This window comes from Bubalus kerabau, chromosome 1 (assembly GCF_029407905.1).
Source record: "Bubalus kerabau isolate K-KA32 ecotype Philippines breed swamp buffalo chromosome 1, PCC_UOA_SB_1v2, whole genome shotgun sequence".
In the NCBI taxonomy this organism is placed as follows: domain Eukaryota; kingdom Metazoa; phylum Chordata; class Mammalia; order Artiodactyla; family Bovidae; genus Bubalus; species Bubalus kerabau.
The window spans coordinates 211,830,840-211,856,529 of NC_073624.1; the positions used below are offsets into that span (position 1 = coordinate 211,830,840).

General features: G+C 46.7%; 2 pseudogenes; both read left to right on the forward strand.

Annotated features, from left to right (window-relative positions):
- Window positions 1-617: 617 nt before the first annotated feature.
- Window positions 618-1,365, forward strand: LOC129628896 (histone deacetylase 5-like; annotated as a pseudogene).
- An 8,410-nt stretch (window positions 1,366-9,775) lies between these two features.
- LOC129628933 (5-hydroxyisourate hydrolase-like) lies at window positions 9,776-11,360 on the forward strand (annotated as a pseudogene).
- Window positions 11,361-25,690: the final 14,330 nt, after the last annotated feature.

A 25,690-nucleotide genomic window follows, 5' to 3' on the forward strand; every position in this document is an offset into this window, starting at 1 on the left:
AAGCAAAACTCAAAAAAAGCAACTAATGAGAGGCAATTTACTACATAAATAGTTCAAAACATGAGTAATAAGACTGCCAAATGAACCAGAAAAGGGAAGAGATTAAGAGTGAAAATTTTAGCAAAGAGCTAGAAAATATATTTTTAAAAATCAATGAGTTGGGGGCCACAAGTAAACCTGAAGGAGCCTTGAAGGAGGTGCTGCCCCTGCTGCTGCCCCCACTGGTGCAGCCACCAAGGAAACAGCAAGCTCCAGGATGTTCTTCAGAGTGCCTGACAGCCTCATGCCTAACGATGGCCTGGGATGGGTGTTACAGGCAAAAACAGCACTGGGTTCCTATCCTGTGTGTCTGTTATTTTCTGTCTCTCTTGACATCACCACAGGTCCACTCACTCCCATAACCAGTCCACAGCTAGAGCTTCCTGAGTGTCCAGAGCCAGCATGAACTCTTCCACCAAGGATGGGAGATAGGTGGGGAAATATCCTTGAATATCCTTTCTCAGACCCCTCTACAAAACATCCCTAAGCCAGTGAAGGTGAAGCCAGTGCTGCCAAGAGCCGTGCCCAGCTCCATGGGGGATGGGAAGAAGGCAGCCCCAGCCCCATGGAGCTGAGGGATGCTATGGCAGGGAAGCAGTCACTACAGCAGGAGCTCCTGGAGCTCAGGCAGCAGCAGCAGTTGCAGAAGCAGCTCCTGTTCACTGAGTTCCAGAAACAGTAAGGAGGCAGCCTCACCAGGCAGCCTCAACCATTCCATCCCAAAGCATCCCAAATGCTGGGCAGCCCAACTTGCTTCTTTGGACTAGAGCACCCCTCCCCAGAGTAGCCCCCGGGGCCCTCCTCCTACATTTGTCTTGGCTTGAGCTCTAGGACAGCGTGACTACTTCCCACTTCTCAACACAGCTTTCAAAACCAACTTAAAAGTATGTTCAATGCTGAAACAGAAGGTGACCTTTCAGAGAAGCAGTTCCCCCTGTATCCTAGGACACGACTGTCATTGGCACCTTTAAGAAGAGAGCTGTTGAGATCACAGGGGCCAGGCCTGCCTTCCAGATGTGTGTAACAGTACACCAGCCTCTGGTTCCAGCTCTTCCGACAGCTCCCATAGCATCACCTCTGAGAATGATTTCACTGGCTCAGGCCCCAATGTCCCCATAGAGAACTCCCCCAGGATCAGGCCCTGCCTCTGGATATCTCACCCAACCATTTCAGCCTCTACAAGTCTCTTCCTCTGTTCAGCATCTCCCTAGGGCTCCAGCCCATGGTCACTGTCAACAACTCACACCTCACAGCTTTCTTGAAGCTGTCAAGCAGCAGGAGGCCAAGAGGTATGCCCTCCAAACCCTGTTGCAGTTGGTGTACTGATGTGCAAGTTCAAGAGCCCATCCTCCATCCTGGCAGCCTTCTGGGCTTGGCTCTTGAGGGCACCAGAGCAGACCAGGCAGCAAGCACCCTGTTGTTAACACTGGCAGGGAGCCAGATGGTACTGGCCTTGAAAGAAGGCAACAACTTGACCACCATCTGTGATGCCTCTGAGGCATGTTTCTTGGCTCTGCTCAGTGTGAAAATGCAGCCCTTGAATAAGAAAGTCTTGCAACAAAAGGCCAACATCAACACAGTGATCACATTAGAGAAAGTCCTCAATATCAGAGCAAACACTGGAGCTGTGCACAGAAGTTCCCGGCTGGTACACCATTCCCAGCAGGAGAATAAGGCAGGTGAGATAGAGGAGGCTAAGACTGTGATCACTGTGGTTGTGAACTCCTAAGCCAGGTATGGCACAGATTTGTCAGAAAATTAGAAACATATAATGGGTACAATGTATTATTTTATTAGCTCCAATACTTTGGCCACCTGATGCTAAGAGCCAACTTATTGGAAAAAAACCTTGATGCTGGGAAATACTGAGGGTAGGAGGAGAAGGGTGGGACAGAGGATGAGATGTTTCAATGGCATCACATGGAGCATTGTCCAGGATTGATCACATACTGGGCCACAAAGAGAGACTTGGAAAATTGAAGAATACTGAAATCACATCCAGCATCTTCTTTGAACAAATTGTCCAAAAGAGGGCAAATGGAAGCAAGAAGAACTAGTCTTGAGACCAGGGGAATGGAAACCACAATCACATAGAGTTAGAAAAAATGAGATGTCAGAGAAATATGTTCAACATGAAGGAACAAAATAAAATCCAGAACAAGTAGGTGAAGTGGGGAAGGCAACCTACTGGAAAAAGAGTTCAGAACAATGATAGAGAAGATGATCCAAGAGCTTAGAAAAAGAATGGAGGCAAGATTGAGACGATGTAATGTTTACTAAAGACCTAGAGTAAAAAGAGTTGAATAATTTTTAAAAAATTGAAATGAAAACTACACTAGAAGGAATCAATAGCATAATACCTGAAACAGAAGAATGGATAACTTATCAGGACAGCAAATTTGTGGAAGTCACTGCCATTGAACAGAAAGATAAAATAAGAATGAAAAGAACTGAAGACAGTCAAATGGACCTCTGAAGCAACTTAAATGTCCATCGACTGAGGAATGGATAATGAAGCTATGGATCATATTAATATAACTACATTATAAAAATCCCAAAAGAAGAAAAAGGACAGAAAGGACCTGAAGAAAATATTTGAAGAGATAATAACTGGAACTTCCTAAACATAGGAAAAGAAACAGTCACTGAAGTCCAGGAAGCACAGAGAGTCCCAGGCAGGAAAAATTCAACATGCTAAGACACATATTAATCAAACTGAGAAAAATTAATGACAAAGAAAAAATATTTAAAGCAACAAGGGAAAGGCAACAAATAACATACAAGGAACTCCCCTAAGTTTGCAGGTGATTTTTCTACAGAAATTCTGCAGGGCAGAAGGAGTGGCATGATATATTCAAAATTTATGAAAGTGAAAAGCCTACAACCAAAAGTACTCTCCCCAGCAAGGATCGCATTCAGCTTTGACAATGATATCAAAAGCTTTGCAGATAATCAAAAGCTAACAGAATTCAGCACTATCAGAACAGCTTTGAAACAAATTTTAAAGGAAATTCTCTAATGGAGAATTGGGGTACTGGCAGGAAGGGCACCATCTCCTTTACTAAATATTTCAGACAGCCACTGAGTTCTTTTTGGTTTCTGATTTCAGATTTCTTTGATATGGTCCATTTTCAGTCTTTATTGAATTTGTTACAATATTGCTTCTGTTTTATGTTTTCATTTTTTGACTTCAAGGCATGTGGGATTGTTACTGAGTCCCAGCTCACTCTGGTTGCTGCATAACAGGGCACACTGCTTTATTAAGCAGAGGTGGGGTGTTGAGGCAGGAAATATGACTTTATTCAAAAAGCTGGCAGACTGAAAAGATGGCAGACTAACATCTCAAAGTAACCATCTTGTCAGGGTCTGGATGCTAGTGTCTTTTATATAACACAGAGCTGGGGGGGAGGGGGCGCAAGGAAATAAAGGAAAAAGGCCATTAATCTTGCAATATCTCCTGGAATGGCCAGCCTCAGGAGGGAATGTGTTAATTTCTTCATTCCTGTAGCCATCCACAGGTGGACAGGGCCCTGAACAAAGGCAAAGGGGCAGGGTTCCCCATTATGTATAGACAGTATCCTTGTAGTAAACAAACCAACAAATGTTAAAGTAAATGATCCAACATGGAGTCAGATTTTGTTCTTCCCTGTAACAATTCCCCACAGTCAGTGTCCATTCCACAATTTTATGGGAAAGGGGGTGATGATCATCCTAATTGCTTCATCAGTTGCATCTTTTGGGGAGTGTCCACCATCGGTACCAGTGTTTCCAATGCTGAGATTTGTCTTCCTTTGTTCTTCTTTGGAAAGTGTCTACTTATCTGTAGACATTTAAAAATGTCCACATATAAAAAACATTTATAACCTAAGTGTTGAGAGTTATGTTCTATTCAGTGAGAATCTTTTAGGACTTCAAACCGAAGAGGCAGCATCTGAAGTTAAGGAATTTAGCACTTTTCTATGTATGGGAGTAGAAGGCAATGGCACCCCACTCCAGTACTCTTGCCTGGAAAATCCCATGGATGGAGGAGCCTGGTAGGCTGCAGTCCATGGGGTCGCTAGGAGTTGGACACGACTGAGCGACTTCACTTTCACTTTTCACTTTCATGCATTGGAGAAGGAAATGGCAACCCACTCCAGTGTTCTTGCCTGGAGAATCCCAGGGACGGGGGAGCCTGGTGAGCTGCCGTCTCTAGGGTCGCACAGAGTCAGACATGACTGAAGCGACTTAGCAGCAGCATGTATGGGAAGATGCAAGAGTCATTAAATTGAAATCATTCCCTTTGATATGCACCTCACCATCTGGGGCCAGTATCCTGTATTCTCCTTCCTGAGTTTCCTCAAGGCTCACCATGGGGAGTGGCTGCAGTCTGATGGCTGCTAGTCTGCAGGTATTCTTCTCCTTCCTGAGGCTCTGGGGAACTAAAGGATGAATATCAAAGAAAATCTTACTTCACTTACTTTACTTACTTCACTTACATCTCAAGGTTCCCCTTGAGATGGGCAGGGGCAGCACCAGAGCTACAAAAGGCTTTTGTGGTTTCAAGCAGTAGAAACCCTGGTCCAGAGCGTTGGGACTGGGACAGGGCCAGGGGAGTGGGGGAGGCAGCATCTCACAGCAAGGGGGCCTTTCTGGGATTGTGGGGTTGCCGCTATCTGCTGTCCAGGATCACCCACTGACAGGGGCCACCCATTGACAACCCCACCCCTGCTGCATCACTCCTGCTCTCAGGCCCTCCTCCCCATGGCTGCTCCCCCCACTCCCTGCTCAGCTGTCAGTTGTCCTTTCAGCTCCCAACTCCTGCCCCTGAAAACAGGAATCTGACTGACCACTCTGATTCCAGGCCCAAACTCTCCCTCCTGGGGCACCATCCTGCTCACAGACTCAGGGACCCCCGAGCCACAGCTTCTTGGGAAGCTTCTGTTGGTGCCATGGCCATATACCCAGTTCTCCAACCTACACCTGGGACTGAAAAGTACCAGGTGTTTCAAAGGAAAGGAAGCCAGGAGAGGGTGTTCCCCTTCCCCTCCAGGCCTGCAACCAGCAGCCACTAATGCTGCCTCCTCTGCCCCCACACTGCTCAGTGGGCAGACAAGCTGTGTTCTGATCACCCATGTGAGGCCAAGGCCATCTCAGACCCATCATGGACCAAACATGAGAGGCTTGGCTCTAACCACCAGGACACAGCTCCCTGACCCCTCAGCACAGCCCTCACCAACCACTTCTCTCCCTCTGGTTCGTGTGCTTGGCCTATCTCCTGCCCTGTGGCCATTGTCCAGACTGGACTCCCCGGACCAGGGTCGGGGAGAAGAGAGGACAGAAGGGGCCTGGGATCAGAGCATGATGGGAAGGTGGGAGTGTGGAGCATCACCCTCCCCTTTAGCACTTAATAGTTTCCTAGTCCCTGAAGTTAATCACATCAAGGGGAACCTGTTCCCCCATAGTGACAGTCACATCGAAGGATGCCCTAAAGATTTCTGGAAGAGTAAACAAACCATGTGGAAATTATTATAATACTGTGGTGAAGTATTTGAACTTGTATCACTCGATGTCATTTGATCATCTCCATCATGAGTGGACTACAAGGGGATACATCTAACCTTAGATTTTATGTTAGTTTGCTTTGTCACATTGGCTGAAACTATCAATTCCCCTCCCCTTTGTCCCCACAGGAACCTCTGTGATGCAAGTCTCAGCATCGGATGCAGATGGCAATAATGAAACCTACAACACAGACAACTCGGCCATTGCCAATACCCTCAGCCAAGATCACCTGGTGCCATGTCACATAAGCTAGCACATGGAGACCACCAGCATGCCCACTGCCAGGCTGGACCCACAGGTCAGGGATTAGCAGAGGTCCACCATTGCTGCAACCAAATTTACGCTTGTACCCGCTGGCGAGGCACAGACACACCAGCCAATCAGAAGAGGCACCAGCGATAAAGACATAAGACATGACATGGTAAAACCCCTAGAAGAGAACACAGGCAAAACATTCTCTGACATAAATCATACCAATGGTTACTTTAGTCAGCCTCCCAAGGCAACAGAAATAAAAACAAAAATAAACAAAGGGGACCTAATCAAACTTACAATCTTTTGTACCATAAAGCAGAGGAAACCACAAACAAGATGAAAAAGACAACTTCCAGAACGGGAGAAAATATTTCCAAATGTTGTGACCAACAAGGATTCAATTTCCAAAACACACAAACAGCTTATACAACTCAGCAACAACAACAAAAAAAAACAATCAAAAAAAAAGGCAGAACTAACCAGGCATGTCTCCAAACATGAAATACACAGTCACCAACACCACCAACCCTCTAGCTCTCAGCCTGACTGCGAAGTCCAGCTGAGGCCAGCAGATACCCCACAAGCTATGCTCTGTGGCGGCCGCTGTGTCAGTGGTAAGCAGCAGTGTCACAATGCAAGCCAGCAGTACTCAGCCTGGCAGATTGCGCGAATCAGTGGGGACACACTGGCCCATGATCGCTCCCGATTCTGGGCCAGGCAGTGACCCGAACGGGCAGACGAGTGAAGAAAGCAGAGTCCACAGCTCAGACAGATCCAGCCATCCCCAGGCAGGGAAGGGGCCCCATCTCTGGCCAGAGCCCTTGGGATCCCCGTCTTAAGAATAAAGAGGCTTCAGGCACAGGTGGTCAGAACAAACTTGGAGCTGCTTTTTAAGACATTCAGGGCAGGACACATAGGTGAGTGAAGGCCAGAGGGAGTTCATCATAAAAAAGCAGAGTGTCTAGGGGAACAGACGGGCTTGGGTGGAGCTGAGCCCTGTGCGGGCTGGGAGGCCGGGCTTAGAAACCCTGTATGCCTCTCTCCCATCTCTGCCTCCTAATCTACTTAACCCCTACTCTGCAGCCTGATGTTGTCTGTCCTGTGCAGCTCCACACTCAGACTGTCCATTCATTCAAAGTATATTTGTTTAGAACCTGCCTCTGGCCAGGTCGTATTCCAGACACCAGGCCAGCCATGAGGAGACAGACAATAACTCCAGTCCTTGGGGAGCAGAAACTCTACCAGAGACCAAACACATCCCTCTTGCGGCCACCGCCCCCAGCCTTACCCTCCTCAGCCCATTGGCCAGCCCTCCAGGAGCTCCAGCCCAAGGACATGGTTCCATCTGAGCACCTCCTCTCCAAAAAGGTGACTCTCTGGACTCATTGCCCATCAGCCTCTTGCACCCAGTGCCCTGTGTCCTGCACATACCACCATCTGAAACGGCCTCCCCGTCACCTGCATCACCTCAGTGTACCTGGCAATGTTATGCCCTTGGTGAAGGAAGGTCCCAGATGCCTTCACAAACTTTCTGTTGAGTTTTCACCACAAATTCCCATAACAGCGGCCTGGAAGAGCTCTCTAGACAGGTGTGGAGCAGGGATTCAGCAGGCTGGAGAGGGTGAACTCACATGGGCCGCTCCAGTGGTTCAGGATAGGACAAGGGCCTCCCAGCACCGGCTTGGACCTGGATGACAAGCAGACCAGCTTCATTCTCCCTGGGACCACGAGGGGGCAAGTCTCTTGTTGCTGCTCAGGGTCTTGGCTGCCCAGGAAGAACTGTCAGTTCCAAGGTACTGAGTACCCTGTGTGCTGTTACCCGTTGTCCCTGCGTGATCTCAATTCCCCCAGACAGAACTCTTTGGGCTACATGCTTGGAACAATCAACAGGAGAGGTTTAAAATCACAATCCAGGACCTCCCAGCACCAGCTCGGACCTGGATGCCAGGCAGACAAGCTTCATTCTCCCTGGGACCATGAGGGGGCAAGTCTCTTGTTGCTGCTCCATAATCCAAGTAACACAATCCAGACACAAAAGGCCCCACACACCTACCACAAGGCCCAGGGGTAACACCAGAAAGCGAGCTGCTTATCTCCTCCTCAGCGTCTTGTGTCTTCCTTAGCGCAAGTCATGCCCACATCACACAGTCAGAAGGGAGTAGGAGGAGGAGGGCAGGCTCCCAGCAGAACTGCGCTTTGCTCCCAGGAGCCCAAAGGTGCTGAGTGGCCACTACTGGCTGGATCCAGTCAGGCAGCTACTGCTTGGGGGGTCATGTGGTGAGCACGGCGTGGCTGGCCCTTTTAGGCTGGACCTGCCTTCTCTTAGTCAGCCCCCTGCCCTCTCAGGTTCCAGGGGAAGCCTGCAGGCCAGACAAGGGCCCTGGTGAGGCCTCAGAAGCACCTGTGGTGATGCCCTGCCCTGGCCTGCCCTGTGCTCTCCCAGGACTAGGTTGTCCCTTGGAGCAGAGAAGGTATGAGGGCTCTAGACGGGGAGTGTGACAGGGCAGCCACCAAAAAAGGTTTGACTGTTGTTGTTCACTGGCTTCTGATATCTGTACAAGGAAAGGTTACAGAGTGAAAATGATCAGCCTGTTGACACTGCTCGTCCAAGACTTGGTCCTGGCGTCACTCTTCTGTGTCCCACACCAGGCGTTCCAGCACACAGCCCCTCTGCACCTCAGCTTCACCCTCTGTAACACGGGGACTCTGACAGCCACAGCCTGAGCCTGTGACGGTGACGAGGTGAACTAACCCTTGTAATGGAGTGAAAATGGCTGCAGATTCAAACCATGAAGCTATACTGCCTCTCCCCCTGGTCAAGAGCCACTACTCACCCCTCACCTCACAGGCCAGCGGCCTCCTCACTCTGTGCTGGGCTGCACAGCTGCCGGTGTGTAGAGAAGTTCATTGATTTAATTGTCCCTCGTGGGAGCAGCATGATTGTTTCTGGTCCCGTCCCCATGGCCGTTTGCCTAAACAGGTGTGTGTGTCTCTGTGGGGTCACCTCCTACCGCACATCACGAGATATTTTAATACAATGACAGGAATCACACCTTGCCTCTTCGTCAATTCTGCACAGCCCGGACCCTACGCTGTCGGTGTAGGGGGTCCCTGCACCTTGGGAGTCGAAGTAAACGACCACAAGGGTGTCACCCTGCACTGTCACTCTCAACCCGGGGTCGGTCCTGCCTGGGGCACCTCCACGAGGCCTGGCACCCCGTCACTCTCAACCCGGGATCGGTACTGCCTGGGGCACCTCCACGAGGCCTGGTGGGGCTTCTAGCAAATCCTGACAGTCCAGGGAAGGAAAACAAGCTGCACAAGTTCAGGGACCCTGGCGGTGGTCGGGCTCCACCTGCGCTGCCAGCGTGGACTTCGGCTGGAGCTCGGCCGGGTCTTTCCCCCACCGCCCGCACAGGGTCCTGCGTCCCTCCCGGTCCTGCGCCCCGACCCCGCCCTGCGCCGCCTCCCCGTCCTGAGCCCCACCACTTTCCGCGCCCCCTCTCCCGACCAGCGCCTCCTTCCCCCTCCTCTGCTCCCCATCCCCCCGTCCGCTCCCCATCTCCCCATCCGGTGCCCCTTCCCGGTCCTGCGACCCCTCCGGGTTCTGCGTCCCCTCTCGGTGATCCCCGCCCCTCCCCCCAGCCCCGCCCAGCTCTCCACCCCAGGTTCCCCAACCCAGCCCCTCGTGCCCCATCCCCACTCCCACCCCTACGCTGCAGGGTCACTCCACTTCCTCCCGGGAGGAGCCTCCACGACCCCACGACCCCGCGACCCCTTGAAGGTCTGTGCACTGCTTGTTCCGTTGCCCCCCACTCAGTTGCGGTAGTTTCCTCAGTTGCGGTAGTTTACTCCAGGCGCTGCCTCTACGTGGGGTGTGGACACAAGGACGCCCCACAGGCGCATCCCTGCCCCTCTCACGGTCCAGGGCAGAGGCATGGAGCCGGGCTGCAGCCCGCTGACCACACATGTGCTGGACACTGCCTCAGGGCTCCCAGCCCAGGGCCTCTGCCTCTGTCCAGACAGGAGGACCCTGGCCAGCAGTGGACCGAGCTGAAGAAAAGGTAGGAGGGTGGTCTGGGGCAGGGCTTGAGTCCGGAATACCCTTCACCCCACCCCCACAAGTGGCCCTGCACCAGGGCAAGGGGTGTGGACAGGGATAGCAGGTGGCAGGGCTGACCCCATCAGATGGTCCCCCTGCAGAATCTCGTAGCCTCTGTTTCAATAGGCTGAGTAGTCCTGGTCAGGCCTCAGCCACACTCGCAGAGCTTACACCCGGAGTGCCCCTTGACACTCCAGAGTGCCCGGAGACAGAGATGGGCCTGTCTCTCCCTGCCCACTGGCCAGCTGAAGCCTGAGGAGGAATCAGCAAGGCCTGGTCGTCACCATGACTGGCGAGTGACCTGTGCTGGGCAGCTCTCCAGCACTGGACGTTTGTTAGGTTCTCACTGCACCCTGTGTGCAGACCCCACAAGCACCCTTGTCACACATGAGGAGACTGAGAGTGAGGCAGGAGACAACTGCCCCTGGTGGACCCCAAAGGCTCGGAGCCTCAGGTTATAGAGCCCTTCACGAAAGGGGTGTCCAGGTCACCTCTGAGCTTGGAGGAACACATGGGGCCGCTCCCAACCTCTCTAAACTGACTGATAAATGCTGCTGATGCCGATCACAGCACGGACACTTGAGAGCATGGCTGCAGTGAGCAGAGGCCCTCAGAGCCTCCAGCATGGCAGCTGCAAACAGCCTGCCATGCAGATGGCAGCCTGGGCACAGTTATTGATCCAGAAAGCCATGCGCAATGTAGTAAACAAGTACACGTTACAAGGGCTCCCCAGGTGGCACTAGTGGTAAGGAACACCCCTGCCAACACAGGGGGCTTACAAGACCAGGGTTCGATCTCCAGTTCGGGAAGATCCCCTTGGAGGAGGGCATGGCAACCCACCCCAGTATTCTTGCCTGGAGAATCCCATGGACAGAGGAGCCTTGAGGCTACAGTCTATAAGGGTCGCAAAGAGGCAGACACGACTGAAGCGACTTAGCACGCACAGACATGTTATAAAACAGTATGGCTAGAAAAAACAGTTTTTTAAATTTGTAAATGAGCACACTTACACATAGAAAAAATCTGAAAAGTCTTTGAGTCAGGGGACAGGCAGGTTCTCTCCCTTTTCTTCTCTGTGATTCCCTAAGGACAGTGAGGCAATATAGCCCTGGCCCTGGACACTGCCCTGCTGCAGAGACGTCCAGGTCCTGCTCACCCAGGTTCGACTCAGGCCACTGGGCACATGGACCCAGGAGATCCAGGCCTGGATGGCTCTGCAGTGCCCCCGCCTTTCCCCAGTCACAAAGACCCACCCGGATGGCCTGCTGCCCTGGGGCTCCTGACACCAAGCCAGATGAAGGCAGACACCTACAAGCTGTCCTTTGACCCCGAGGGCTACAGGAAGAAGAGTGGCCAGGAGAGCTTCTACCCATATGTGGAGGTGAGGGCGAGACGGGTGGAGGCCAGTGATGCACTGTGACCAGGAGGCCTGTCCTACCCCACCCCCTGCTACTGAGCATCTGCTCTGAGCTCCTGGCCTTGACCGCAACACACCCATGCCACCTCACCCCATGGGAAATTAGTCCACTGGGGGCTGTGTGTGTGATGCTTTAGGGGGAAGAAATAGAAACAAGTCCACAGGGGATTTTGTTTATTTTAATACATACATATATTTGACAGAGTACAGTTGACTTTGAATGTTTCATGTGCACAGCAATTTGACTCCGTGATCCATATACACACACATTATTTTTGAAATGATTATCCATGTTATTACAAGATATTGACCATAGTTCCCTGTGTTATACAGTAAACCATTGCTGTTTGTTGCATATCTTTCTTTTTTAATTAAAAATGTAGCATCCTATTCCTACTACATCAAACAAGTGGAATCAAATGTGAAAAAAATTTTAGTAGGGCAAAATTTCATAAGGTTTATAGAATAGATATACATATTATTCATATATATGGATACAGAAGCTTTACTACTGCAGGTGATGAGGGCTTGAGAAAGAACATCCAGAGAAAAAGGAGAGATGTAGAGATTGGAGAGCATCAACTAACTGACATGGGGGCTCTGAAGAGGAAATATAAAAGTGAAACAAAGGAGGTAGATGTAAAAAGTCTTCATACAGTTCAGCTGTTTTTAAAAACAGATTTCTGTTCAGTAGACACCTATGTGGGTCTCTGGCCAAAGAAGAAAGCAGTACCTGGGCATTTGTATTTTTCAAAAAATTCCAAGATAATTCTGATATGCTCCTGATTTTGTAAAGTGATTAGAGGTTTTCCTATTCCATGGTACTTTTGGTGATATAGAGTTCTATTATTTTTCCCATTGACCATTCCAAGACCTTCTGCATTTGCTTAGGCACATTCCACTTCAATTCACATCCCAGGAAGCTGTATTTGCCTTGGGCTCTGGTTGCCACCCCGCCCCCGACCCCTCCCCAGGGAGCAAGTGGTGGGCACGAAAAAGTGTTGCCACCTTGTGAACACTTCCTGTAACTACAGCTTGACCACAGGGCACTCCAGGCACCTAGAATTCACAAGGCCTGGGGTTATGTGAATGACAGCTGACTTCAGGAAATGTCCTGGGGTGGGTATTGCAGAAATACCAGAAACAACCAACTCTCAGAAAGTCAACTGCCACCAATAAATTTTCCTCACACCCCTTAAGGAAAAACAAAATGCACCTAAACCTCCACAAGACACCAACCTCAGCCTCTCTAATTGCTGGAGGAATGTCGATCAGAACCACAATGGGAAATCAGATCCATCAGTCACAATGCTCATCCTCACAAGTCTACAAGAATACATGCTGGTGAAAACCTGGAGGAAAATGAATCCCCTATGCTGTATGTGGGGGGGGGAAACGCTGGCAACTGTCAGTGCAATGAACACTGTCCGAAGACCTGAAACAAAACTCTCAAGAGGCGCTAATGCTAGGACTTGGCATTCCCACACCTGGCCTTATATCCCCAGAAATTCACTGATCAAAAGGAACCTGCACCCTGACCAAGACTGAAGCCCAAACTCCAATAACCAAGACAAACAACCAACAAAATCTCCACCAAGAGGTTAAAGCTTGTACCAAATGTGGTCTATATGTACAATGGACTGTTGCTCAGCCATACACATACACCACTGAAATTAGGGAGTTCTGATAATGGCCGCCACACGGATGAACTTTGAAGGGTCAGACACTATAGGAAATCCATCAGGCAGAGGAAGACAGTAGTCTCTGATGTACCTTCCAGGCAAAGTAGAAACTGACACACAAAGTAGCACATTTACAACCAGAAAAGAGTCTGAGAATTCAACGCCCAAGAAAAGGTCCCCAAGGCGGGGTGGGGTGGGGGAAAAAAGGGAAAAACCAGGAAGACACAGAATTCTGTATCTGCAGTAGACCATCCACAAAGATTATCCTCTTCATTTCTTCCTTCCTTCCTTCCACATATACACAGAAATCAGTATCTCTAACCTATACCCAGAAATTTGTATCTCTAGGAGGGTATCCACAGAACTTATCTCCCACCTTCACTCATTGTATACACAGAAAACTGACTCTGAGGTGCATCATCCTCAAGGACCTGATGCTAAGCCATCTACTCCACTTCTAGGGTGAAAAATCTAGGAGAGAATACAGATCACCCTTAGATACACCACACCTGAATCATGCAGCTGCACACTGACAACAGTCACAGTTTTGTAAATTGACTCTACTGCAACGTAACATGGGCGTGATATTAAAGAGAAGGAAAGAAAACCAGTGCTGACTTTCTTCACCCCGATCCCGCTGACTGGGGCTGTGACCCCGTCCTTGGAAGCCTAAGCAGGCTTGGGTCCCACTGCTGGACTTGGGTGGATTTGAGACAGCCTGGAAGGGTGCTCTTCATTGAACCCTTCTGAAATGGCTGCTGTCTGCTTTGTTCTGGATCGGACCAGAGTCCCTGCGGGATCCAGGCCTCCAGGGACTTGGGGGAAAATATTACCAAGGAGATCAAACCAGTCAATCTTAAAGGAAATCAATCCTGAATATTCATTGGAAGGACTGATGCTGAAGCTGAAGCTGCAATACTTTGGCCACCTGACACGAAGAGCTGACTCATTAGAAAAGACCCCGATGCTGGGAAAGATTGAAGGCAGGAGGAGAAGGGGACAACAGAGGATGAGATGGTTGGATCAACTCAATGGACATGAGTCTGAGCAAGCTCCAGGAGATGGTAAAGGACAGGGAAGTCAAGCACGCTGCAGTCCATGGGGTTGCAAATAGTCGGACATGACTGAGCCACTGAACAACAACAATTACCAAGCCTACACATGCCCTGGTGCTGGGCATTCCGATTCAAACCTCCTTCCTAAAGTGCAGCTTCCTGGGCACCTAAGCACCCTCAGCAGGGTGCCACAGCCCCAGTAGTGATTAGTCTGGTGGGGGCTGAGTGTGTGATTCTTTAGGGGGAAAAAGTAGTGAAACACAAGCCCTTAGGTGTTTGCTCAGGCACTCTCCACTCTAATCAACAGCCCAGGAAGCTGATTTTCTCAGGAACCACAGATGTGCATTAAAAAGTACAGCCGCCTGTAAACATTTCTTGAGACTACAACTGGACCAAAGAGGCTGACCAGCATCTCTAATTCACAAGGCCTTGGGTTTCTGTTAATGACAGCTGCCCTCAGGAAATCTCCCAGGGCAGAAATAAATTCCAAACACAACCATCATTCAAGAAGCCAATTGTCACAGGTAAATTTTCCTCACACCCTTTAATGAAAAGGATAAAAAAAGAAACAACAATCGCAAACCTCCACCACAAGAGTAGATGTACAGCATCTTTAATTGCTGCAGGAATGCCAGCCAAAATGACAATGGAAAATCAAATCCCAGGAGTCAGACTGGCCATCCTCACAAGTCTACAAACAATAGTGCGGAAGAGAGGCAGGAGGTGAGGGAATCCCACTACCTGTGTGGCGGGAATGGACATTAACAACAACAACAACAAAGGACAGCATCTGCATGTCAAAAAAAGAAAAAATTCTGTCAAGAGAGCCAAGCCTGGGATCAGACATCCCCACACCTGGGCCAATAACTTGAGAAAATCATCATTCAAAAATACACATGCACCCCAACATTCACCACAGCACTACTTACAACAGCCAAAACAGAACCTGCACAATGTCCCTGACAGATTAAAGGGTAAAGAAGATGTGTTACATATGGACAATGGACCATTATTCAACCATGAAAAAGTGCTACTGAAATTATGAAATTATGCCAGTGGTCACCAGGTGGATGGACCTCGAGGGATCATACACTAAGTGAAGTCAGCCAGACTAAGGAAGACCACAGTCTTTGATGTCCCTTCTAGGAAAAAAATTTTGTGTGTGTGTGTGTGTGTGTAAAACTGTCAACAATTTACAACAGAAGCACATCATCAGGATTTTTTTTTTTTCTCCTGGAATCAAGAGTCAACAGTATCTGAGGGGCGAAGACCTAGAACAGGAGGAAGCCGGCCCCCAGGCAGCTAGTGGTGGGGGCTCGGGGGTCGAAAAGGGCCGGCTCAAGTCCTTCCTGCACCTGAGGCCGTGGCTCTGTGACTCTTCGCGACCCCATGGACTGCAGCCCACCAGGCTCCTCCTTCCATGGGATTTTCCAGGCGAGAGCACTGGAGTGGGGTGCCATTGCCTTCTCCGTAGGAAAAAATTTTTTTAAGATACAAAGGAACTAATTTACAACCCAAAAAAAGACTGGGAATTCAAACACAGAGAGTTCCAATAAAAAAAAGAGAAAGGACAGGATGAATTAGGAGGTAGGGACTTACATATACACAGAAATCTGTAGCTGTAATAGATAATCCAAAAGGATTATCTCTTTCCTTCCTTCTATATATACACAGAAATCTGTATGTTTAATAGATGCTCAAAACGGGCCTGATGTTCAGCAAGTGGAACTTTGCGTAACCTTCCACAATAACCTCTGTGGTAAAAGAATCCAAAAGAGAACAGACACGCTGTATGTATATGTCATAACTGAATCAGGCGGTTGTACACTGGAGGCAAGCACAAAACTGCAAACTGACTGTACTCCAACATAGCTTCAGCATGACATTAAAGAAAACAAAAGGAAAAAAAGCAGTGCCTAATTTATTCCCTACAACCTCCCTGGTTTGGGCTGCTATCCCATCCCTGGAGCATGAGCAGGCTTGTGTCTCATGTCTGGGTTGGGGTGGGGTTGAGACGATCAAAATTTTTTAAAAGATGGGTAACCTTATGATTTCGGCCCCACAAAATACAATAGCCGAGACTGGGAATCAAGCTAACTGTAGAAGCACAGATGAATGTATACAGACAATGGGGTACATATACACAATGCAATATTTCTCAACCATAAGGAAGTAGGAAATCATGCCAAATCCAGCTTCGGGAAACAAAGTAGAGATGATCATTCCGAATGAAGTAAGGGACACAGGGAGAGACAAGTATCAGTATCATATGATATCACCTCTAGGTGTAATCTAAAGATGGACACCATTGAACTTCTTGCCCAGAAACAGAGCCTCACATACTTAGAAAAGAAACTTCCAGTCACCAAGATATAAAGATGTGGGGCATGGAGAAATTAGTTGCTTCAGACTAATATATGCACACTACTATTTTAAAAAGACTAGGACCCACTGTATAACACGAGGACAATTACTCTACACTCTGTAATAACCTATATGGAAAAGAAACCTCAATATATATATACATATATATATATCTGTGTATTAACAGAAGTGAAACTAGTTGTGGTAAAAGAAAAAAAAAAAAACAACCCACCCACAAGACTGTAAATCACCTATATACTCCAGTTCAAACGATGAGATAAAAACAGCAAAAATGAAAAAGAAATGCTGACTTTATTTCCCTCAGGACTTAGTGATCTGGGCTGGTGTTATGTCCCTGGAGTCTGACTGGCTTGGGTCCCAGGCTGGAGTATCCTGGAACTGAGAGAGCTGAGAGCATGTGGCAGACAGTGTGCCTCTGAAATGAACCTTGAGTGCCTGTGGCCCTCCAGATACAGGCAGGATAATTTACTGGATTGGAGTTAACATATACACATTAATATATATCAACCAGATGATCAAAAAGTACTTACTGAATAGCATAGGGAAATTTATTGAACACACTGTAATCACCTATATAAAAAGAACCCAAAAGAGAACAGATAAATGTCTATGTATTAATACAACTGAATCAAGTTCCTATACACCTGAAACAAACACAATATCAGAAATCAATTATATTTCAATAGAAAATAACAAGGAAATTGCAGGGGGGGAAAGAGTGTAGCGTGAAGAAGTGCTGTCACCTTGAGGCCATTTTCTGTTACAACACCATGAAGAACTCTGCAGCCGGGCATTTAATATTCAGGAGGATCCAGGTTGTTGTTCAGGTGCTAAGTCTTTATGACCCTGTGGACTGCAGCATGCCAAGCTTCCCTGTCCTTCACCATCTCCCGGAGTCTTCTCAAACTTATGTCCATTGGATCAGTGATGCTTTCTAACAATCTCATCCTCTGCTGCCCGCTTCTGTTTTTGCCTTCAATCTTTTCCAGCATCAGGGTCTTTTCCATTGAGTTGACTGTCCGCATCAGGTGGCCAAGAATGGAAGCTTCAGCTTCATAAGTCCTTCCGATGAATATTCAGGGTTGATTTCCTTTATGAATGCCTGGTTTGATCACCTTGCTCTTCAAGGGGCTCTGAAGAGTCTTCTTCAACACCACAGTTCAAAAGCATCAGTTCTTTGGTACTCAACCTTTTTTATGGTCCAACTCTCACATCCATACATGATTACTGGAAAAACCATAGCTTTGACTATGCAGACTTTGTCAACAAAGTGATGTCTCCATTTTTTAATATGCTGTCTAGGTTGCTCATAGCTTTCCTTCCAAGGAGGAAAGCATCTTTTAATGTATATAAATGAACTTCTTTCCCAAAGAGATTCAGACTCACAGACTTAAAAAGTAAACGTCTGGTCACCAATTAAGAAAGATGTGGGTCAGGGAGAAACAAGCTGCTTCAGACTAACGTATGTATGCACACTACTATTTATAAAATAAGTCACTGGCACCCACTGTGTAACACAAGAAAACTTATATCACTCTCTGTAATAACCTATATGGAAAAGGAACTTGAAAAAATATATATACATCTATGTAGAAGTGAATCAAGTTGCATTAGATTGAAAAGGGAAAAAAAAAAGACCCACAGATTGTAATTCACCTATATGCTCCAGTTCAAATTACAGGATAAAAACATTTTTTTAAAAAACTGACTCTATTCCCCTCAGGCCATAGTGACCTGGGCTGGTGTCATATCCCTGGAGCCTAATTGTCTTGGGTACTAAGGCTGGAATGTCCTGGGGCTGAGAAAGCTAGGGGCATGTAGCAGGCAGTATGCCTCCACAATGGACCTGGAGTGCCTCTTGCCCTCTGCAGAACCCCTAACCTCTAACCTCCTGATACAAGTGGGAAAGATTAAGAATTTGGAATTAACATATACACTGTAACATATACCAACTAGATGATCAAAAAGTAACTACCGAATAGCATGGGAAAGTTTATGAACACATCGTAATCACCTATATATGAAAATGAACCCGAAGAGAATAAATAAACATCTATGCATAACTGAATCACATATCTGCACTGCTGAAACAAACACATCAGAAATCAAGGATATTCTAACATAAAATAACAAGGAAATTAAAGACTTTATTTTTGGGGGCCCAAAAATCACTGCAGATGGTGATTGCAGCCATGAAATTAAAAGACACTTACTCCTTGGAAGGAAAGCTATGACCAACCTAGATAGCATATTCAAAAGCAGAGACATTACTTTGCCAACAAAGGTCCTTCTAGTCAAGGCTATGGTTTTTCCAGTGGTCATGTATGGATGTGAGAGTTGGACTGTGAAGAAAGCTGAGCGCTGAAGAATTGATGCTTTTGAACTGTGGTGTTGGAGAAGACTCTTGCAAGTCCCTTGGACTGCAAGGAGATCCAACCAGTCCATTCTAAAGGAGATCAGTCCTGGGTGTTCTTTGGAAGGACTGATGCTAAAGCTGAAACTCCAGTACTTTGGCCACCTCATGCGAAGAGTTGACTCACTGGAAAAGACTCTGATGCTGGGAGGGATTGGGGGCTGAAGGAGAAGGGGACAACGGAGGGTGAGATGGCTGGATGGCATCACCGACTCGATGGACATGAGTCTGAGTGAACTCCGGGAGTTGGTGATGTACAGGGAGGCCTGGTGTGCTGCAATTCATGGGGTCGCAGAGAGTCGGACACGACTGAGCGACTGAACTGAACTGAACTGAACTGAAAAAAATAATGGGGCCTGAAGAAGTGCTGCTCCCTTGTGGCCTTTCAATTTAACAATATCCAAAAAGCAGTGCCACTTGGTATTTAATATGCACAAGGATCAAGGGGCGGTAGTAAAAAAACATCTACCTTCAAGAAATGTCCTAGGTGCTGTCATTGAAAAAAGAATTCAAAACAAGACAGGTGTTCAAGTGGCCAATTTCAAAAGGTAAATTTAACTCACACCCTTTAAAAGAATCATATGAAAAGATGCTAACATCACTAAGTTAAAGATATGTAAACCAAAACTACAATGAGGTATTTCCTCACATGGTTCACAATGGCCATTGTCCAAAAGTCAACAAACAATAAATGCTGGAGAAAGTGTGGAAAAAGTGATCCCTCCCACATTGTTAGTGAAAAGGTGAATTAGTAACAGCCCCTATGAAGAACAGGGTGCAAGTTTTTTTTTAGATATGGTAATAAGAATGAAATTAGAATACTCCCTAACAGTATACACAAAAAAAGACCCAAATAAAAGGACAGATAATATGAAATTCTTAAAGAAAAAAGCAGAATACACTTTGACATAAAATGTGGCAAGTTTTTCCTTGACCCACCTCTTAGAATCATGAAAAATAAAACATAAATAAACGGGACCCAATTCCACATAAAAGCACTGGCACAGCAGAGGAAACCATAAACACAATGAAAAGACAAACCTCATAATGGAACTAATATGTGCAAACAAAGACACTCATGAGAAATTTATCTCCAAAACACACAAACATCTTATGCACCTCGATATCAAAGAAACAACCCAAACAGGGGCACAAGATTTAAATGGATCTTTCTCCAGAGAAGACATAGAGATGGCCATGAAACACATGAAAAGACGCTCAGCATCTCTAAGTATTAGAGAACTGTGAAGCAGAAGTGCAATGGGGCATTGCCTCACACAGGTCAGAATGGTCATCATAGAAAATCTACCATAATAAATGCTGGGGAGGATGTGAAGGAAAAAGATCCCTCCCACATGCTGAAAGTCAGTAAATCCACAAAAGAGAACAGGACAAAGGTTCATTAAAAACTAAACAGAGAAGTACCATATAACCCAGCAGTCCCATTTCCTGGGCATAGATCCAGGGAAAACTGCAATTTTAAAAGACAGGTGCACCCCAACATTCATGGCAGCACTGTGTACAAGAGCCAAGACTTGGAAGCAACCTAAATGGGTAAGGACAGATGAATGGATAAACAAGATGGGGTACACACACACAGAGCAATGTCGCTCAGCCACAAAAAGGGTGACATCGTGCCATGTTCAGCAACAAGGAAGGAAGTAGAAACGATCATATGAAGTGAAGTGAGACAAAGAAAGACAAGTATCATATGATATCACTTAGTGGTGGATTCTAAAAATGGAAACAAATGAACTTCTTTACCAAACAGAAACACCCTTAGGACATAGCAAAGTACCTTATGGTTACCAAAAGGGAAATTGGTGGGCAGAGGAAATGAGAAGGTGGAGATGAATATACATACACGACTCTTTGTAAAATAATCAACAAGAACCCACTATAGAATGAGGACTCCCATTCAACACTGTATAAACACCCTAAAACAAAAACAAACACATCCTACAACATTGTAAGTCACTCTACACCAATACAAATTACAAAAAGAGAATGCTGACTCTCTTCCCTTCAGGCCTTAGTGACCTGGGCTGCTGTCACATCCCTGAAGCCTGGGCAGGCTTGGGTCCCTTGGAAGGACCGTCTTGGGGCTGAAGGAGCTGGGGAGGATGTGCCTGTCATGAACCCTTCCCCATGGACCTGGTGTGCCTGTTCCCCTCTGCACTGGCCCACAATCTCCAGATCCAGGCGGGTCCTCCTGCAGCGAAACTACACCTACTGCACCCACAGGATGTGGAGCCTCTGGGCTGGAAGAGCTGTGAAAAGCCCCCTGGGCTCCATGTGTCCAGGTGATGGGGTTCCCACCTCCAGCCTCGTTCCTTAGGGTCACCCCACCTATAATGAAAGCACCCGCCACAGAGTGGTGTTGCAGGAACTGGGATGTCTCCAAAGGAAAGCGGTAAGGGAGGAAGAAGGAATGGGACATAAGCCTTGGGTGTTTCTTCTGGCACGTGCCACTCTAATGGACAATCCAGGAACAGGATTCTGGTTCCCCCGGTAACCAGGGAGGGGGCCCAAAGGCATGCTGCCGCCTCGTGGCCATTTCCCACAACAATAACTGAAACCTTTGCTCACGGGCACTTAATAGTCACTAAGCCTGTGGGCTGTAAGGAAAAAACACCTGCCCTCAAGAGGTGTCCTAGGGGAGGTCAACAGAAAAAAATTAAAAACAGAGCAGGCGTTCAAGAAGCCAATTTGAATAAGTAAGTTTAACTCACACTGTTTAAAAAAATCACATGTAAAGATGTCAACATCACTAAACATGAGAGAAATGCAAATCAAAACTTCAAGGAGGTATCACCCCACACCAGTCACAATGGCCACAGGAGGCAACTACAAACAATAAGTGCTGGAGAGGGTGTGGAGCAAAGGGAACCCTCCTACACTGATGCTGGGAATGGAAATTGGGAGCAGCCACGGTGGAGGACACAGGGCAGTTCCTTAGCAATGAAAATGAGAATGAGATTAGAATGCTCCCTAACACCATACACAAAAATAAACTCAGAATAGGTTAAAGACCTAAATAAAAGGACAAATACCATGAAACTCTTGAGGAAAAGAGCACATACCTTGACATAAAAATGCAGCAAGTTCTTTTCTGATCCACCTCATAGAATCATGAAAAGAAAACAAAAATAAACAAATGGGACCTAATAAACATTAAAACCATCTGCACAGCAAAGGAAACCATCAGTGAAAGAAAAAAACAACCTTCAGAATGGAAAAAAATTCTTACAAACAAAGATACTTATAGGGAATTTCTCTTCAACACATACAAACCACTAGTACAGCTCAATACCAAAAAACAAACAACCCAATAAAAAGTCGGCCAAAGAATAAATGCACATTTCTCCAAAGAAGTCATAGAGATGGCCATAAAGCACATGAAACGATGCTCAGCACTACTAGTTCTTAGAGAAAGGCAAATCAAATGTACAACGAGGTATCACCTCACATTGATCAGAATGGCCACATCAAAAACCCTACAACAATAAAGTCTGCAGAGGGTGTGGAGAAAAGGGAACTCTCCTACACTGTTGGTGGGAGTGTAAATTGGTGCACACTAGGGAGCACATTATGGAGGTTCTTAAAAAACTAAACATAGACGTACCCAGTGACCCAACAATCCCATACCTAGGCACAGATCCAGAGAAAACCAAAATTTAACAAGACACCTGCACCAAAAATCATGGCAGCACTAGGTACAATAACCAAGACACAGAAGCAACTTAAGTGTACAGGACAGATGAATGAATATAGAATATAGAAAATAGGGTACAGCCCCCCAGTGCAATATTGGTGGTGGTTTAGTTGCCAAGTCATGTCCGACTCTTCTGAACCCATGGACTGTAGCCTACCAGACTCCTCTGTCCATGGGATTTTCCAGGCAAGAATACTGGAGTGGGTTGCCATTTCCTTCTCCAGGGGATCTTCCCGACCCAGGAATTGAGCCCAGGACTCCTGCATTGCAGGCAGATTCTTACCAACTGAGCTACAAAGGAAGGCCAATGCAGTATTACTCAGACATAAAGAAGGATGAAATAATGCCATTTCCAAATACAGGGAAGAAACTAGAGATAATCAAACTAAGTGAAGAAAGTGAGAGAGAAAAACAAGTATAGGATATTACTTCTGGTGGAATCTAAAAACAGATACAAATAAACTTCTTTACAAAAGAAAAACAGCCTCATAGAAAAGAAACTCATGGTTACCAAAAAAGAAAGGCAGAAAGACAGGGAGTAATTAGCTGGTTCATATCAATATATACACCTTAAAACAGATGCTAAAGGGCTCTTAATAGTCACAAGTTTAAGAGGGCTATAAATGACACCTGCTCTCAAGAAATGTCCTGGGGTAAATCATTGGGGAAAAAAATTCCAAACAGGGCCAACTTTCAAAAAGCCAGATTCAATAGGTAAATTGTTCTCACAAAATGTAAAATAATAATAAAAGCAAATGCAATGATAGTCCACATCATTAATTGTTAAATCAATGCCAATCAAAAATACAATGAGGTATCACCTCATACTGGTCACAATGGCCATCATCAAAAAGGTCTACAAAGAATAATTATGTAGAAAATGTACAGGAAGTGGAATCCTCCTACAATCTTGGTGGGAATGTAAATGGGGAAACCACTATGGAAAACAGCAGGGAGGTTCCTTGAAACACTAACGTAGATCCTACAATCCCATTCTTTGGCTTAGGTCCAGAGAAAATCTCACCATTCAAAATGACATGTGCACCTTGATTTTCCGGGCAGCACTATTTACAATAGTCAAGACACAGAATCCACCAAAATGTCCATGGACAGAAAAATGAAGACTATGTGGTACATCTGTACACTGGAATGCTGTCAGCCATAAAACAGAATGAAATAAGGATGCTGGCAGGGGCATGGATATACCGAGAAATAATCATACTACAAATACTTTTCAGAGAGGAAAGGACAAATATCCTAAGATATCACATACAGGTGGGATCTATAAGTTCATACCACTGAACTAATTTATAAAATAGAAACAGACTCACAGACTGAGAAAACCAAATTATGGTTATCCAAAGAAAGAAGGGACAGATAAATTAAGAGTTTGGGGTGAAAATATACACACTAGTATATATCAAGTTGATAATGAAAAAGGGCCTACTGAATAGAACTGAGGACTCTACTGAACAAACTGTAATAACCTATATGAGGAAAATAACAGAAAAAGAATAGATATACATCTATGTATAACTGAATCAAGTTCATGTACACATAAAACAAATAAAACATTGGGGATCAATTCTACCCCAATATAAAATAACAATAAATTACAAATTAAAGTATATGAACTTGGTGTAGAGGACACCAGACAGTGGTGACCCTATGAATTAGATATATGACATGCTCTGATATTAATATGACACCACCGAAGGTCTTCACTCAGCAGAACATAAAGCAGCAACTCACTCAAAGGTTTCTGACCTCATGTAAATGCGACAAGATGAAGAGAAGAAAAAGGACCACAGGTTAATCAGGGTAACACCCTCCATTCAGATGTTGGAAATCCCAGAGGGGGCAAGACACACTGAGGGAAAGAACAGATTACGGGGTCTCCGAGTACAGGATCTGGACCCATGTGAATGGGGTGAGACCCACAGTCTCCAGACCCTGCGCCTGGGGTCACACATTCACAGTCTCCAGGGTAAGCCCCCCTCCCCAGACCCTGCACCTGGGGTGGCACAATCCTTGGTTAGGACACCAGGTCTCTGCTGGATGGGCCCCAAGGCGGAAACAAGTGGGTTCCTGTAACTTCCTGGGATGGTAGAAAGCAGTGTAGAGTTGGTCTCCTCTCCCCCAGACTCGCCCCAGAGAAGACTTCCTCTTTTCCTTGGTTCTGTCTATTAACTACTTTTACAGCTGTCACAATAACGTTGAACACACTACCTTGGTTCTGGCAGGCTCGGTCCTCTTGTCCCGCTGAGGTGCTGAGAAAACCCATTGGGCACAGGGCTGGAAGACAAGGGGCAGGTCTGGTCTCTGCTGAGTATGAACTATCTACTAGGAGATCACAGCAGCAACCTCACCTGCTGCCCACTGGCTTTTTGCCTGATCCATGTGCCCTGCAATTCATTCACCAAGTGAATCTGTCTCCCTTCTCGCCATGCTCGTGCCAGTGAACTGGAATAATTACCAGGTAGCCACTTGAGGAGTCTCCAGGCGCCCCGGGGAGGGTGAACTTGGCACAGGGAAAGACCAAGAGCCCTACTGCAGCACTGACCCATGAGAGGGCCATGGAAGTCGACTCAGAGAAGAGCATGGCTACCCAGAGAAGCCCCCCTTAGCTCCGGAACCCAGACATCTGAGCACTGACATCAGACGCAGGCACAGAGTGTTTCAGGACCGAGGCCAGGCCGGGTTCTCTATGTCCTGGTGCACACAGAACATGATCAATCCAAATGTTCTCACTGTAGAAAGCACATGGTCTCATCTAACATAACCAGTGTAGACAGGACTTGAAAAGGGAAAGGGAAAGTGTTAGTCCCTCAGTTGTGTCCCACTCTTTGCGACCCCATGGACTGTAACCCACCAGGCTCCTCTGTCCATGGGATTCTCCAGAATCCAACAATACTGGAGTGGGCAGTATATTTCCAGGGGATCTTCCCAACCTAGGGATTGAACCCAAGTCTCCTGCATTGTAAGAAGATCCTTTACCAGCTGGGCCACCAGGGAAGGCCATAGACAGGACTTAGGTCTAAATCTACCATGTATGACAGACAGAAGTTGGTCAGGTTTCGAAT